The 17122-nt window shown below is 34.5% G+C and overlaps 1 protein-coding gene across 1 annotated transcript in view; it reads right to left on the bottom strand.

Annotated features, from left to right (window-relative positions):
• The window catches only part of Sulf1 (Extracellular sulfatase Sulf1), an 893213-nt gene that overhangs the window by 531431 nt on the left and 344660 nt on the right, over positions 1–17122 (bottom strand). The window contains exon 2 of the mRNA XM_068376733.1: positions 11232–11311. The gene's annotated coding sequence lies outside the window, so the exon portion shown is untranslated. The remainder of the gene's footprint in view (positions 1–11231; positions 11312–17122) is intronic.

Raw genomic sequence — 17122 nt, 5'->3', positions numbered from 1 at the left:
TAAAAAAAGATGATACTGGCTAGTCTAACAAGAAATAAAATTTGTATATAAATCGCACTGGAGAAAGATGACTTGTCCAAGAAAAACCAAAACTAGCACATAAAACAGGAGAAAATTTTTTCGTTTAACAAGAAAGAAGCTATCAGGTAGAGGGAGAAATTGTCGTCCAATAAAAAATTATGCAAATAATTAATCCAGAATAAACATTAATTTAACAAATAGGATTGAAATGAAAAATGAAACCATAAACACGTATTTGACTTTGCAGACGACATCTGAGAAGGGGAGCTAGGTCGTTAGGCTCTCCTATGGTAGAATGAAAATAATGGCCGCCATCTTGACTAAGCCACCAATGTGTTTAGATCCCGATTCTATATGGCAGGCCTTTGTCTGCCGCAGCCACGTGGATTATAGAATTTAAGATGATGGGCCTTTCTTTGGGCCTACCACGTGAACAGCTACAGCGCTCAAGATGATGGGCAGAATTTAGGAGACAACGTAAGACTTCACATCGAGAAGTGAAACTATTAAATGCTTTACAGTACTAGGCCTATACTACTTAATCTTATTACTATTAATAATTATAGTAATCTGAATGATAATAATTTTAATGACATTGATCATTTTAATGTCACAGGAAAATATGTCACAATATAAAGTATTATTCTTGGAGGACAAAAAGTCAAATTCTAATAAAAAACGCATTGAAGTTGCTAAGTAAGTAATTTGGTAGGAAAAAAAAGGAATACATAGCAATTTTCAGTTTTGTTCTTTTTAACATTAATAATATATAGATTTTATACTTTTATTGCAAATATTGAAGCAAGGCAAAGACAAATTAGATCTAAATTGCTAGTTTATTTAGCTTATTACATGTACATGTTAATGATTGTTAAAACAAAGATAAAAGATCATTAAGGAAACTACCAAATGTTTGTCAAAACAGTCAATTATATAAAAAAAAAAACTGGCAAATAAGCAATTGGGTCCCTATATCTTTTTTGGCAGTACCAACCAGTAGAAAGTGTTAACTATAGTAAAAACAATTACAGTAATAACAGTGAAGACCTACACATACTCGCCACTGCATGGAAAAAAAGGTTTCGAAATGTTTGGTGTCTAAAATGGTTTGTGTGAGCCTTTACATACATCTGGTTTTAAAAGGAAAGGGGATAAATTGAGGCCTTGTAGAATTTCTATCATCATTCAAAAATGGAAATCATGCATAGTAACCTAAGTAGTTCAATTTTGTAAAATCTTTATGACCAATGCTAAATACATATACATCATTCTGAATCTAACCATATATACATATGATCAGCGTCCAAGCGCCTATCCACCCAAGCTAGAACTAGTGAGGGCCAGGGAATGGCTGCTGGTGACTCAGCAAGTAGATTTCTAAGCTCTCCCATAACCCCATCCTTAGCTCACAAGGATGGCGAGGTTGTAGACACTAAAGAAACTAGCAAGTTTGAGGGATTCGAACACCAGTCTGGTGATCACCATGCAAATACGTTTCCACTAAGCGTTTAAAGCTTGTTGTCTTCAATACACAACCAAAAGGAACAAATGGTGATTTAGGCATTGCTGTGTGATGAATACAGTACGATTAAAGTTGTTTTCTGTAATATATCAAACTCCCCCTTAGCCCACAGATTAGATTTAGAATTTACAAATCAAAAATAAGTACAATTTTCATGAATTTATGTTACATGTAACAGTATATAATTTCTCTTTGTCATTTATGTGACTTTTTGTCCTATCCAAACAAAATTACTGATAGTGACTTTTTGTCCGTTTACCGATGGCAAATTGTCTGGCCCAACCATATAAACATTTAAAGCAGTCATGATGGCGTTCCTTTGTCTGGACCAGCCATGTGTCAGCTGTGAACTGTCTTAAAGCCGGCATGACCTTGAACTAGCCTGACTAGGTGCTCATCTTTAACCCTTCGTGGACTAGTGGGGTCCCTGAGACCCCCAGTGAGACTACTATGACATATCTCTTTCAATATCTACTGAAAAATACCCATATGCGATTGATTTTATCATTAGTCATTTATGAATATTCCCAAGTGTTAATAGCTTAGGATAGTCAAATTTGAGGGAATAACAGCTAAAAATATACCTCTGGGGTCCGTAGGGACCCCTCCGGTCTTCCGTGTCCCTAATTGTTCTCTATTTTGTTTTGGTGCAATTCTAAAAACTGTGTGTTTACTAAGCTTAGAGCACTCTGCCTAATCTACATATCAAATAATTTTTCCTTATATTACTTCTGAAATAATTTATTGGTGCTTCTGCATGTATCTAGTTGCTAATGCCATAATAATCTTTAAAGTAAATTATTGGTGCTTCTCCTGTGTGTAAGTGGTTGTTAAATACCCCAATTTGGTGAAAGTAGTTGTTTATTGCCCTTTTTAACTTTAAAGTAAAAAAATCTTTGAAAACTTTTCATCAGTGTATTAAAAGAGGCTACTGAGTCAACAGTCATTATTCAGTTAGCCTACAAATAGGTTGAGGAGTTTGACTACTAATCATATCTAAACAAAGTGCTCAGTATTGATATAAACAGCCACTTTTATTCTTTTTTCATATAAATTGAAAGTTCATGTATCTTAATATGTCATTTTCAGCATCTATATTTTATTGTAAAAGACCTCTACTTGACAATATATATGATATAGAAGAAGAAAATTATGTAAATTTAAACAGTGATATATCTGATGCTGAGAATTATGAGATAAATTACGATAGGAGTGATATAAGGGGTGATAATTACTTACTTAGTTTGAAGACTGCTTTTCCGGTCCCATACAGCAGGGGAACCCTACTCTCTACAGGACCTACACTGTCGTTTTACCTTGTTCGTTCAGAGTATTTAACTTTTCATATCGCATATTGTTCATATACTATTAAATCATACTGTTGTATGATAAATGCCAAAGCGTCAGGATTTGATGCGTCATCCATCCAAAACCTGAAGTCTCCACAGATAACTGATTCGTTTTTCTCTATGATAATCTTCTCAATGAGAGCACCGAATTCTTCAAAAAAGATACTAGTGTTTGTTCTAGGAGGTTTGTAGATTGTTACAAAGGATATTTTTCTGGTGTTTTTTTTTTTTTGGCGTAAAGTTTATTTCTTTATATTCAAAGCTTGTTACACTAATTCTCTTCAATATTTTGATATTTGAGTAACTCTTATGAATAAAGAGTCTGACACCCCACCATACCTACCTTCTCTCGGTGTGTGAAAGAAGGCATGTGTGGGGGGGGGGTCATTTCAGTGATCTTTGCCTTGTCCAAGCTATGTAACCATGTTTCAGATAATACTAGCTTATCCAAATATTTTTCGTTTATCAATTCTCGAATTTGAATAATCTCATTACCTACAGATTGAATATTTACATAGCCACAGTTTATGACATCCTTAGTAACCCTGATCAGTATTTTCTGCTAGTCTTTTCAATTCCAAGTCATAAGCTTTGCAGTCTCTAGAATTTACTATGTGGTCACTTGGTTTGCTTAACTTTGTGCAGTTTATACATTTTGACACTTGCGAATTACACTCCTTGGTGGAATGTTTTCCTGAACATTTCCCACAGACTTTATCATCATTCTTAGACTTGCCATCTTTTTCAAGATGATTGTTTTGAAAGTGTTAATGATGATAATGATCAAAATGTCAATATTGTGGTAGGTAAAGACAAATCAACTCAATGGTGTACTGAGACACCTAGACAAAAGTGTAATGTTGTACAAAATCTCCTTCGGGAAAAAGAAGGTGTACACGAAGTTGTACCTACTCATAGTGCTAGTGCTACATTCACTTTCTTTCTCCCTGATGAAACAATGGATCGTATTGTAAAAGCAACTAATGAAAAAGGAGCTGCAATTTATGCCAAAGATGGAAGGTAGGAAATTGTGTTGAATTGATGGCATGGGTAGGTCTTCATCTTCGATCTGGAGTGGACAAGGATGCATTCAAATCTGTTGCTGAATTATTCTGTACTAAGACAGGACCACCAATTTCTCGTGCTTCCATGTGTCGCGACAGTTTCAAACAAATAAAGAGGTGCATAAAACTTGATGAAATGTCAACACATGCAGTGAGGAAAAAAATGGTTAACAAGGGAAATTGGCATCTATATATGAAGTTTGGTTTATTGAAGCATGCTAGGTAAACTATGAGGCTGGATCATGTGTTACTGCTGATGAATCTCTAGTATCATTCCGAGGAAGATGTTCCTTCAAAGTACATACAGTATACCATCAAAACCAAAGAAATATGGGATTAAATTCTGGGGTATAGTAGATGCTAGAAATACTTGTCTCCTAAATGCAAAAATATATTCAGGAAAGGGTCCTGATGGTCTGGCCGGCAACAAGTCAGTAGGGTTGTTCGGGATCTCACCACAACTATTTCTAATTCAGGAAGAAATGCTACATGTGACAATTTCTTTACAGAATTTAGCCTTGCTCTAGAACAAGAATATTACTCTATTGGGAACACTTAGGAAAATAAACGGTAAATACCCCTGTTATTTCAAGCATCCCGGTATCGCGAAGTGTAATCAAGAATGTTTGGCTTCAGCAAAGATCACCTTCTTATGATATCCAGCTAGGACCCGAAGATCAATAAGGCAGTAATTTTACTTAGCACAATGCATTATGACAATAAGATACAAGTAGATGAACTTTTCAGTTATGATTTTAGAAATAATCAAACAAAAGATGGGGTTGATACCTTAGACCTCTTGGTCAAGAACTATGCATGTAAAAGAATTTCCAACAGATGGGGTTTGGTTATTTTCTACTGGATGACTGATGTTGCAGGATATACTCTAGCTGTATGTTTCATGAAAAATTTCTGTTGTCTATACTGGAAACCAAATTTTCATGAATTTTGAATTTTACGAGGTAATTTCCCAAGGCATATAATGCAGTGTATGGAAGCCTTCATGAGTAAAGAAGACACAGTACTACTCTCTACAACCCTGCTTTAAGAAAATAATAAAATACGTTGTTCCAAGTGTCCAAGGAAGCTGGACGAAAAAAAATAAAATGTGCACATCATGTGGCGACCCAGTATGTGATACACATTGTAACTTTATTTGTAATGATTGTATATTGAATTTGCTTGATTTGTGAAGTCACATTGTGTCAAAAAGAAGCAAAATCAATAACCTGTATGTCTTTTTTGTCATGAATTGCTAATTTTTACTTGTTTAATTGAGGAGAATTGTAATTTTGGTAAATAAATGCATTTTTCTTTTAGTTTCTTTTTCTTACGCACAAATGAGAGCTTTCTTTATAATATATACATAAAGGATATTGGGTTTCATCATAAAAAGCCTGAAGAATACTCACGTAAAGTTTACCAATTCTGAGTTCATACATAATGTATTTACCTGACTCACAAAAATGGAATCCGTGTGGACCCCATTAGTCTTTTAGGCAATTTTGAACCCTCCCAGTCCACGAAGGGTTAAACACAGTCAAGTATAAGTAAACCAGGAAACTGTTAATTAACATGCATTTACACAGGTTTCGTGACGTGTCCGCCTTTTGTTCTGTATAGGGTACCGGAAACCCACTAGCCTATAAAATAGGTCAGACTAAGTTGACAAGAACATGGCTATATATATATATATATATATATATATATATATATATATATATATATATATATATATATATATATATATATATATATATATATACATATATATATATATATATATATATATATATATATATATATATATATATATATATATATATATATATATATATATATATTTATGTGTGTGTGTGTATTGCTAACTGGTATAACATTTATGTCACGCTTGGTAGGCGAGATAATTTCACTCCTGGCCAATTATATAACCCACAAGTCCAAGCTGCTGTAAATGGTAGTGAGCATCAGCTGGATTCTAGCAAAGATATGTGACACTAGCAATCTCAAGCAAAAGGGATCAAGGTATTTAATGATGATATATATTATATATACATATAAATACATATAAATATAAATTGTATATATGCATACACACACACACACACACACACACACACACATATATATATATATATATATATATATATATATATATATATATATATAAATATAAATTACTGTACGTATATATGTATGAATACACACACGCACACACACACACACACACACATATATATATATATATATATATATATATATATATATATATATATATATATATATATACAGATATATATATATATATATATATATATATATATATATATATATATATACATATATATATATATATATATATATATATATATATATATATATATATATATATATATATATATATATAAAATGTAATGTCAGGACCCTGACTAGGTTAGAATATCTGTGATGTGTTACTAGAGCAGCTAATAGAAATAAACTGGAACATAATAAGACTGAGCGAAGTTATAAGAACTGAGAATCTTATACAAAGTTAAAAGAGGGCCATATACTTTTACTTCAGAAGACATGAAAAAACAAGGAAAATTGAATGGGTTTTGTTATCAATAAAAATCTTGCAGATAACACAGAAGAATTTTGTAGTCTAGTGAGAGAATTACAGGATTAATCATCAAACTATATATGAAGTATTAACTGAAGATCATTCAAATGTAAACACCAACAACATCCCATACAGAGGAGGAAAAAAAGCTTTTTATGAAGATCTGGAAATATCTAAAAAAAAAACATAAAACTCTATTTTCATTTGTTTTAGGTAATTTTAATGCTAAAATAGGTCAAAAGAATAGAGGATAATCACCAGTATATAAATTTGGAGTAAGTACAAGAAATGGCAGAGAAGCCATGCTTGTAGCGTTTGCTAAAAAAAAAAAAAAAAAAACATTTTAAAACCATGAATACTTTTTTATAAAAAGAAGCTTAATAGAGAATGGGTATGGAGAAGACCAAATGATAAACGAATAACGATTTAGTTTTTATTCTCAATGAAAAAGTTAATCTATCTAAAGATGTAACCGTGTTAAACAAGTTAAAGTCAAGGGACTATAGAACGGTGAGAAGACAAATTTGTCTGCATCTAAGAAAGGTAAAATAAAATTTTAAGAAAAACATAAACAATCCAGTAATAAAAGAAAAATCTGATGAGTTTACTTTAGCAATGAAAAGTAGGTACTCCCAGATATATGATGAAATGAATGCAAGTAAAGAAGAAATAAATAGCAATTTAACAAAATTTGTATTGGCATCAGCACAAGAGGTAGGTAGATGAGTTTCTAAATAAGATCAAGGAAAACTATCATAAACACCAAAAATCTAATAATGAAAAGACTGGAAATAATAGTAAAATCCAAGAGATGAAATAGAATTAGTAGTATCATCCACAACAAGGAAAATACTAAAAATACAAGACAACACTAAAGAAAGGAAGAAAGATCAAATTGATGAGAAGACTTGGAACAAGGCAGCAACAAATATTTGCTTTAAAGAATAAAGATGGAAATATCAACAAAAGAGATGGAGCTATCAAAATTTCAGTGGATTTCTATACAATGCCATACAATAGTGATATAAGAAGTAACTTTGCCAATAGAAATAATGAATCACCCGAGTGACCTGAGCCAGTACCAAATGTAACAGTAGCAGAGGTAAAGAAAGTCTTATGAGGGATGAAAATAAGCAAAGCAGCAGGAGAAGATGGTCTAACAATTGATTTAATGATAGATGGAGGATATTTCATTGTAGTAAAACTCGCTGAGCTCTACACAAAATGTCTACAAGAATCCTATATACCTATAACTTGGAAAAACTATCATTATACTAATTCACAAAAAGGAAGACGAAAAAAGTTGAAAAATTATCATCCAATAAGTATACTATCAGTAACATATAAAATATTTACAAAGATCATATTTGGCCGAACAGAAAGACAGTTAGCCTTCAATCAACCAAGAGAGCAGGTAGGATTTAGAAGCAGGTATTCAACAACTGATCATATACATGAAATTAACCAGCTAAGGGAAAAATCAACAGAATATGTATGGCATTTGATTCTGTCAAAACTTCATCAGCAATGAAAGCCCTTCAAAAACAAGTAATAGATAAATGTTATGTTAGAACAATTGAAGATATCTATACAGGAAGTACAGCTATCCTGAAACTACATAAAGATAGTGAGAAAATCCCAATTGGGGAAAGAGTTAGACACGGAGACCCCATCACTCCAAAATTATTCACAGCAGGCCTAGAAAAAGTTTTTGATAATTCAAATTGGGAAAATATAGGAATTAATGTTAATGGGGAATACCTCATCAACTTAAAATTTGCAGAGGACATAGTTCTGCTTAGTGAATCCTGGGAGGAACTGCAAAAGATGGTAGATTATTTGATTAAAGAAAGTAGATATGTAGAGCTGAAAAGAAATGAGTAAAACCAAGATAATGTTTAAGGAAAATGCAAAGAAAGTAAAAAATAAGTGTTATGGACGAACTTCTGGAGATTGCTAATTAATACACGTACTCAGAATAGACAGTAGGTGTTTCCCCAGAACATGAGGCCGAAATTAAAAGAAGAATAAGCATGCGATGGAAAACTTTTGGTAAACAAAAACAGATTATTAAGAGCAGAAGGCGATTTTCTCTACAAAGAAAAGTATCCAGTCAGATGGTCCTACCAGTATTAACTAGCATCTGAAACTTGGAGCCTTACTAAAGTCTTAGAACATAAGCTGGTTACAGCTCAAAGAGCTATGGAAGAAATAATGATGGGAATAACACTATGAGACACATAAAGAACAACACGGATATGAAAGTGAACAAAGCAGAGGATATGCTAACATGTAAGAAAAAGAAATGGACATGGGAAGGAAATATAATGAGAATGACAGATAATAGATTGACATTAAGAATAACAGCACGGGTCCCTAGAAATTTCAAAAAAAGCAGAAGGAAGAAGAGAAGACGGATTGACGAGCAACAAAAATTGGCAGATATAGACTGGCATAGAAAGACCATAAGCTGACGGATGTGGACGGACATGTCTTAGGCAATTGTCCTGCAGTGGAATAGTTACGACTAATAATGATTATATAAAGGTCCATAAGCAAGAAAAAAACTGGGAGAGGCATCTACTGATCAATATTCATGGAGCAGAATATATAGATCGAAATACAATGGCTGTATCCTATTTTATCAAATACATTATTTATATGTCTCAAAGTATGTCTTCTCTCAGATTCCTTAGAAAAGTGTATCTCGCTTAAACACTTTAGTGAAAGCGTGACCTCTCCACTCAAAATTAAGAGAACATATTTATGTGTACCACGGGTTCAATTTTTCCATGAATGTTTGTTTTTACCATTTTAGCTGTATGTTTGTAATGCCCATGTACTACAACCTTACCTTAACGTTGCTTTAATGATTGCAAGAAAAAATGTGCCATTTCTTGATAGTCCATTCTTTAGTGTTGATATTGCTGATGGGTTAAAGACTGGAGTAAACAAGCAACAGATAACAAACCCACAATGTATAACAAACCCTACTGAAGAGGTCGAATGTTCACAGAAATTCAACCAACGCAACACGACGTTCCGGTCTTCCCTAAATTGTCTTTGTCCTTAAGGAATGCCTACACTGAACCGTGTGAAGTACACCTACGGAACATAGGCATATTGGCTATCTTAAAGCAAACAATTACATTAATAATAATAATAATAATAATAATAATAATAATAATAATAATAATAATAATAATAATATTATTATTATAATTATTATTGTAATTATCATTATTATCATTATTATCATTATCATTATTGTTGTTGTTATTATTATTATTATTATTATTATTATTATTATTATTATTATTATTATCATCATTAATAATAATAATAATAATAATAATATTATTATCATTATTATCATTATTATTATTAATATCATTGTTCAAAAATTACAATCGCATGTTTAATTATAATTAATGCTATGTCGAATGTTTACCGATTTCAATTAGTAAAAAACTGAGCCACGACTTCTTCCTATTCCTTCCTTTAAGATAAATCTAACATCTCACTTTACATTACTTTAGAATTTCCGCACAAAACACTGAATTATGAATGCTAGATTAACAAAAACCCGGCGTTCCAGTTAACTCTCCATCAAACACTAATTTGGGTTTCCGTTAAAGGACAGTTACTCGCTTAGACTCTCTGCCTAGAGGTAATTGTTCCAAAAGGTACACGATTCTTCCATTAGGGTAATTTCCTGAATGAGTGCCAGTGCTAGTGGTCTCTCATTAAGTATGCTGTGAGTTGACTGAAATCTCGATTTGAAAAATAACACAAAACTGATTTATAATTTCTAGAGGCTCGTGTTTTGTTACATCAAAGAACGCTGCAATATGCTGGTGAATTGGAATACGTATGGGTCCAGTTTAATCTCCATACATAATCAATGAAATGTTTATGCGACTAATTAACTCTACTCAAACAGGTAACTAACTGGCCAGTGAGCTTGATATGTATCATCAGCAACAATCTCGGAGCAAAGATCGCCTCACATTTATAAATAGCATAAATACAGTTTAAGAATATTAGTTTTTATACAGGAAAAACTTGTCTGTCTAAGCCTATTGGCTCCTTTAATCTTTGCAGTGAGATTCGAGCAACTATCTCTATTCTTCCTACAATGAAATTAAACAGGCATTTATGCATAGACTTTTTTTACTTAACAACGGTTAAAATATTACGTAGCAATTAATCATCTCATAAACACAAAATTTATGAAAAAATTTCTTCCAATAATTTTATATTGTATTTACTACCATAGTCAATAAAGACAATGAGAAACATTTTGTCCTCGTCTGCAGGTATTAACCAGGATGAATATGGGTAAACATTTTCATAAGCTGATCACATTCACCACTAAAGGATTAAGGCGAATTATTCATTAAGAAGTAGTTTGTTGAAAGGTTCTATTCTTTGTTCCTTTTGTAACTAATTATCGGTACAGTACAGCAGTCATGGATTGAAAGTAATGTTTGAATGGTTAGGCTTCGTGATTGTCTTCCTTAAACAAACTTGATTTTTTGCCTATCATCGACATTGGTCTGAAAGAGAAAATAATTAGTTAGATTTAGAGACATGAGAAACAACGAAAAACTATTCCTACTCTTTGGAAAAACTTGTGTAAGAAAAACAGAACTAATGTATTAAAAACTCACGTCAAAGTTGCAGATCGAAGGCAGCCGCACGTGGTACAGCCGGAAGGTATCTGGTCGACTGCAAAAATCACCGAGCTTTTCTGCAAAGAGAGGGAGAGAGAAGGGGAGAGGTATTAAATGTTTTCAAACTGTATGAAGTTACAACATATGTGCGTGAGAGAGAGAGAGAGAGAGAGAGAGAGAGAGAGAGAGAGAGAGAGAGAGAGAGAGAGAGAGAGAGAGAGAGAGACAAAGTACTTTATAAAGATCTGATACAACAAAATAGAAATGAAGGCAGAGTATTAGTTGGTCCTCAGGGAGAAAGAAAAAAAAAAGGGAAGGTCAGATGATGAGGAACTAGAAGAAGGAAAGTTAAGTGATGGAGAAGGATAAGAAGAAGAATCTTGTCAAGAATTCCCCTAACAGGTTGGAGAAGGGATTACTCAAAGGTTAGCAGGGGGATTTTTTTCAATAGACACCCATACTAAGAAGATGCTGCTTGAGTTCTGCCATGTTTCAGATTGACATAAAAAACTATAAAAACAACAATAATTATAAGAGTTATGAAAATATTTCCTTCATACCCTGTTCATATACACGGATTTTTCAACGATCCTTACAATTTGGCCAATTCAACAATAGATTTAAGAGTCCTTGCGAGTTATTACGCGCTATTAATGGTTTATTATTGATTATTACGAGTTATTACGGTGTACTTCCGACAAACTTCCAGGATTTGTTATGAACTACCACGGATAACTACGAGAAACTTATGAGTATTTACGACCTTTTTATAGAATGGGACACCTTGAACATATGAACATTTTGAATCATTAGAGTTTTCATGAACAGTTTTGTATTCTGCCACCGGATGACTCGTATTTAAGAACGCTCTGCTAAAAACTCACTTGCTTGTCATTAAGTCAGTCTGTTTTATTGCAAATTTGAACTCGAAAGTAATTACTCAGAGGTGAGTAACAACCTTTCTCATAATATTCATTCACCAGATAGTTTTATTCACATTACTGGTAGCATAGTAGGTTACATAATGCTTCTTAAAAGTGATTTATTAGGTTTAATTAGGCCTATATCAGTGTCTGATGTTTACGTTTCTCTAATTATAGAAAATAAGGCCCTTCGAATCTTTAAAGAAGGGCACAGTGCCCAGGAATCATAGCACCATACGATATGGCTAAAGGGTGCAAGTGTAGTTTGTATCCTATCCATACTTCTTGTTCCTACTAAGTGTAGCTTGTGTCCTACAAATACTTCATGTTCCTACCACGTGTAGCTTGTACCCTACCCATACTGTTTGTTCCTACCAAATGTAACTGGTACTCTACCTATAATTTTTGTTCTTACCAAGTGAAGCTTGTACCCTACCCATATTTATTGTTCCTACCAAAGGTAACTTGTATTCAACCCACACTGCTTTTCCATACCAAGTGTAGCTTGTACTCTGCCTATACTTCTTGTTCCTAAAAAGTCTAGTTTGTATTCTACCCCTACTGCTTGTCCCTATCAAGTGTAGTTTGTATACTGCCCATAATTCTTGTTCCTACCAAATGTTGCTTGTACCCTACCCATACTTCCTGTTCCTACCAAGTGTAGCTTGTATTCTACCCATAATGCTTGTTCCTACCAAGTGTAGCTTGTATCCAATCCATACTTCTTGTTCCTACCAAGTGCAGCTTGTATCTTACCCATACTTCTTATTCCTACCAATATGTAGCTTGTATTCTATCATTACTTCTTGTTCCTACCAAGTGCAAATTGTATCCTACACATACTTCTTGTTCTTACCAAGTGTAGCTTGTACCTTACCCATAATTCTTGTTCCTACCAAATGTAGCTTGTATCCCACCCATACTTATTGTGCCTACCAAGTGTAGCTTGTATCTTACCCATACTTCTTATTCCTACCAATATGTAGCTTGTATTCTATCATTACTTCTTGTTCATACCAAGTGCTACTTGTATCCTACACATACTTCTTGTTCCTACCAAGTGTAGCTTGTATCTTACCCATACTTCTTGTTCCTACCCAATGTAGCTTGTATCCCACCCATACTTATTGTTCCTACCAAATGGAGCTTGTATCCTACCCATACTTCTTGTTCCTACCACATGTACCTTGTATCCTACGCATACTGACTATTCCTACCAAGTGTAGCTTGTACCCTACCCATACTTCTTGTTCCCACCAAGTGTAGCTTGTACCCTACTCAAACATCTTGTTCCTACCAAGTGTAGCTTGTATCTTACCCATACTTCTTGTTCCTACCCAATGTAGCTTGTATCCCACCCATACTTATTGTTCCTACCAAATGGAGCTTGTATCCCACCCATACTTCTTGTTCCTACCACATGTACCTTGTATCCTACGCATACTGACTATTCCTACCAAGTGTAGCTTGTACCCTACCCATACTTCTTGTTCCCACCAAGTGTAGCTTGTACCCTACTCAAACATCTTGTTCCTACCAAGTTTAGCTTGTACCCTACCCATACTTCTTATTCCTACCAAATGTAACTTGTATCCTACCCATACTTCTTGTTCCAACCAAGTGTGTAGCTTGTACTGTACCAATACTTCTTATTCCTACCAAATGTAGCTTGTACCCTACCCATACTTCTTGTTCCTAGTAAATTTACCATGTATTCTACCCATACTTCTTGTTCCTACCAAGTGTAGCTTGTTTCCTACCCATACTCATTGTTCCTTCCAAATATAGCTTGTATCCTACCCATACTTCTTGTTCTTACCAATTGTAGCACCAGCCACCCGTTGAGATACTACCACTAGAGAGGTATTGGTCCTTTGACTGGCTAGACAGTAATGCATTGGATCCCTCTCTCTGGTTACAGCTTATTTTTTCTTTGCCTACACTTACACAGAATAGTCTGGCCTATTCTTTACATGTTATCGTCTTTCCTTATGCACCTGACAACAATGAGATACTAAACACTTCTTCACCCAAGAGGTTAATTACTGTACTAAAATTTGCCCAGTGTACTTTCCTCTTGGTAAGGGTAGAAGAGAATCTTTAGTTATGGTAAGCAGCTCTTCTAGGAGAAGAATACGCCAAAATTAAACCATTGTTCTCTAATCTTGGGTAGTGCCATAGCCGCTGTACCATGGTCTTCCACTGTCTTGGGTTAGAGTTCTCTTGCTTGAGGGTACACTCGGGCTCACTATTCTATCTTATTATTAAAATTATTTTTTTTTCTTCCTCTTGTTTTTTTGAAATGGTGTGTTGGGCAGGTTTAATAGAAGGGCCATGGATGCCTGGTGGTTTATCAAGAGGTTGTGTTTTCCTTTTCTGATTCTTTTTCTTCTCAAAACCATAATTACTGTCCTCCCTTCAGTTGAAGTGGCTATCCTGAAGGATATTTAGCCTTGCATGGTGTCTCGGCTCCTCCATGTTGACCAGTTTTTCCGACTTTATAATTCTGTACATATTGTTTTTGTTATAATTCTTGTTAGTCTAGTTTTTAAGTATGATGTCTTTTTTATTTCTATTGATTCTTATGCTGTCTGGAGATATTGAGCTAAATCTGGGACCAGTACGTCCTAGATTTCGTCAATGTCGTCTTCTGTATTGCAATAAACGTGGTCTTCATGAAAATATCCAAGACCTTACAGTTGCGTCCAGACAGTATGATATTCTTTTGTGCTCAGAAACTTTGGTTTCTAATATGAGGCACTCATCTGAGCTCCTTACAACTGGTTTTAAGAAGCCAATAATGTTGAAACGTGATGTCATGCCTAGGGCCAAGAGAATGGCGGTGTATATTAGGACTGAGTACCCAGCTTCTCATAAGTCCTGCTATTAATGTGGATATCATGAGATTCAGGTAATAAAAGTTTGTGGCAGGCAAAACAACTTTTATTTGTGTTCGATATACCGGAATCCAGACATGGATGATTCTATCTTCGATTGTCTTCTTACCATTATGGCTAAGATACAAGACGACGACAGAAGGGCTTCTTTTGTCTTTGTTGGTGATTTTAATGCTCACCATAGGGAGTGGTTAAATTCTATCTCTCCTACCGATCGCCATGGCTTAAGAGTTTTAGACTTTGCCACTGAATCAGGCTGTGAGCAAATCATAAATGAAGCTACTCACAGGTCTGGTAATTGCTTGGACCTCGTATACACTGACTCCCCTGGCGTTATAACTAGTAAGGTTGGTTCTCCAGTCGGGACATCTGATCATGCCTTGATTTCATTAGTAGTGAAGACTGAGCAGCCTGTCCCTGATATATCGAACTTTTGTAAAATATATATGAAATCCCAAGCAGACTGGAATGGGATTTTGCATGATCTTTTGTGCTTGAATTGGTCACAATTATATAATAGTGTAGATCCTGTTGTCCCTTTTAATGAGGATCTAGTCAACATAATTGATAGACGTATCCCTTCTCGTGTGCTTAGGTACCGAGTGAAGGACAAACCGTGGTTCAATGATGATTGTAGACGTGCTTATTTGGAGAAGCAGGAGGCCTATCGTCTTTGGAAGGATAACAGATCAGATTTGACCTGGAACAACTATATTCAGCTTCGAGCTTTTGCTCAGAGAGTTTATGCCTCAACTGAAAAAGAGTACAATTTAACCATAAAAGAAACACTTTCTGGTACAACTCAGGAACATAAAAGGTGGCCTACCCTTAAATCTACACTTACTGGTGTAGATGCAACAGTTCATCCTTTACTTAAACCAGATGGGTCAGTCACTCACTGTCCAAAGGAAAAGGTAACCCTGTTGGCTGATGTTTTTGACAGTAAACTGAGTAATGAAAAACTTGAACTTCCTCATTCCTGTTTTCCTGAGCCTAAACTAACTAGTTTAGATTTTTGATCTCGAGAGATTAAAGCTTTGTTGATGGACCTTGATGCTTATGGAGGTGTAGACCAAAATGGCATTTTCCCTTTGATTTTTATAAAGACTGCAGATTTCTTAGCTCCAAAGTTATCTGTTATTTTGCGCAAGTTAGCAAGAAGAGGAGCTTTTAGCAGTTGTTGGAGAATTGGTAATGTTACTCCTCTATGTAAATGTGTTTGTGGTAGCTCAAGTGTCACTAATTACCACCCAATTTCCATAACTCCCATACTATCAAAATTTTTTTAACGTCTTCTAGCAAAACGTATTAATAGGTTAGCTGAAGGTAATCATCTATTCCCTAGTTTGCGATTTGGTTTTCGTAAAGGCCTTGGAGCATGTGATGCCTTTCTTACAATGCTCAATGCTGTAGAGAAATCCCTTGATTGTGGTCAGGAAGTTCATATGATTGGCCTTGATTTTAGTGCTGCCTTTGACCGTGTTAATCATGAGGCTCTTGTTTTCAAACTCAAACAGTTGGAAGTGGGTGGGTCGTTTCTTAGCATTATTATTGATTTTTTAAGTTATAGATCTCAAAGAGTTGCTGATGGGCACCATAGTGACTATAGGAATGTGATAACTGGTGTTCCACAGGGTACGGTTTTTGGCCCATTACTTTTCATACTATATACACATGACATGTGGTTTGGCCTCGAAAACAAGTTTGTTGCATATGCAGATGATGCTACTCTCTTTGCATCAATTCCATCCTCTGTATGTAGATCTAGGATTGGTGAATCCCTCAATAGAAATTTTGCTAAAATTAGTGCATGGTGCAAATTATGGGGTAAGAAGTTGAATCCTAACAAAACTCAAAGTATGATTGTAAGTAGGTCAAGGACGGTGGCTCCTCAACATCTGGATCTCAGTATTGATAATGTTTCTTTAAATTTGTGACTTTTAAAATTTTAGATGTGATTCTCGACAGCAGATTTACTTTTCAGAAACACATTAGCTCTGTGTCTTCTTCAATTGCACAAAAAATTGGCTTACTGAGAAAGTCTTACAAGATTTTCGGTGATCAATCT

This window comes from Palaemon carinicauda, chromosome 7 (assembly GCF_036898095.1).
Source record: "Palaemon carinicauda isolate YSFRI2023 chromosome 7, ASM3689809v2, whole genome shotgun sequence".
Lineage (NCBI taxonomy): Eukaryota > Metazoa > Arthropoda > Malacostraca > Decapoda > Palaemonidae > Palaemon > Palaemon carinicauda.
Note: the sequence above shows the minus strand (reverse complement) of the source record. Positions and strands in the feature narration are given on the sequence as shown.